A 520-nucleotide genomic window follows, 5' to 3' on the forward strand; every position below is an offset into this window, starting at 1 on the left:
CATCAACTAAATAATTAAAGGGCTGTTTCTCTTCAGCTCTGGTGAATTTTCAGGTCTCCCATGTCTTTCCTTCCTCCCTCTCTTCCTCGTTCTCTCTCTCTCTGTCTTTTTCTCTTCCTTTTTTTTTTTTTTTGTTTCCCTTGAAGGAGGGTCGCTAAGAGACAAGGGGGCGCTCAACTTTTGCACTTCTCAATTGCTTTATAGTTTAATTGCCCTGAAGAAACTTTTCTTCTGGGGCAAAGGCTCTGGGGGCTTTTCAAGGTGGGTCCATTCGTCCCCCTCCTGGCATTTTTACTCTTATCTCTCTCTCTGCCCCTCTCCGTCACATCCTTCCTTCTAAAGTTTATGGCACTTTTCATAGATTGGAACCACCCCCACCTCCCTCTCTGGTGCTGGTTACCAGGGGAGGCGGCTCCCCCTTTCTGGCGGCCTTAAATTCTGTGGCGTCTGATCCCCCTCACCCCCCACGCCCCCACCTCCAGCTGACCGCGGCGCCCTAGCGCCCCCTCCCCCGCGCGGG

At 52.1% G+C, this 520-nt stretch overlaps 1 protein-coding gene across 1 annotated transcript in view; it reads left to right on the top strand.

Annotated features, from left to right (window-relative positions):
* The window catches only part of HOXB8 (homeobox B8), a gene marked incomplete at its 3' end in the record, with an annotated part of 1,553 nt that overhangs the window by 538 nt on the left and 495 nt on the right, over positions 1 to 520 (top strand). The gene's annotated exons all lie outside the window — the stretch shown is intronic.

This window comes from Myotis davidii, unplaced genomic scaffold, assembly GCF_000327345.1.
Source record: "Myotis davidii unplaced genomic scaffold, ASM32734v1 scaffold327, whole genome shotgun sequence".
In the NCBI taxonomy this organism is placed as follows: Eukaryota; Metazoa; Chordata; class Mammalia; order Chiroptera; family Vespertilionidae; genus Myotis; species Myotis davidii.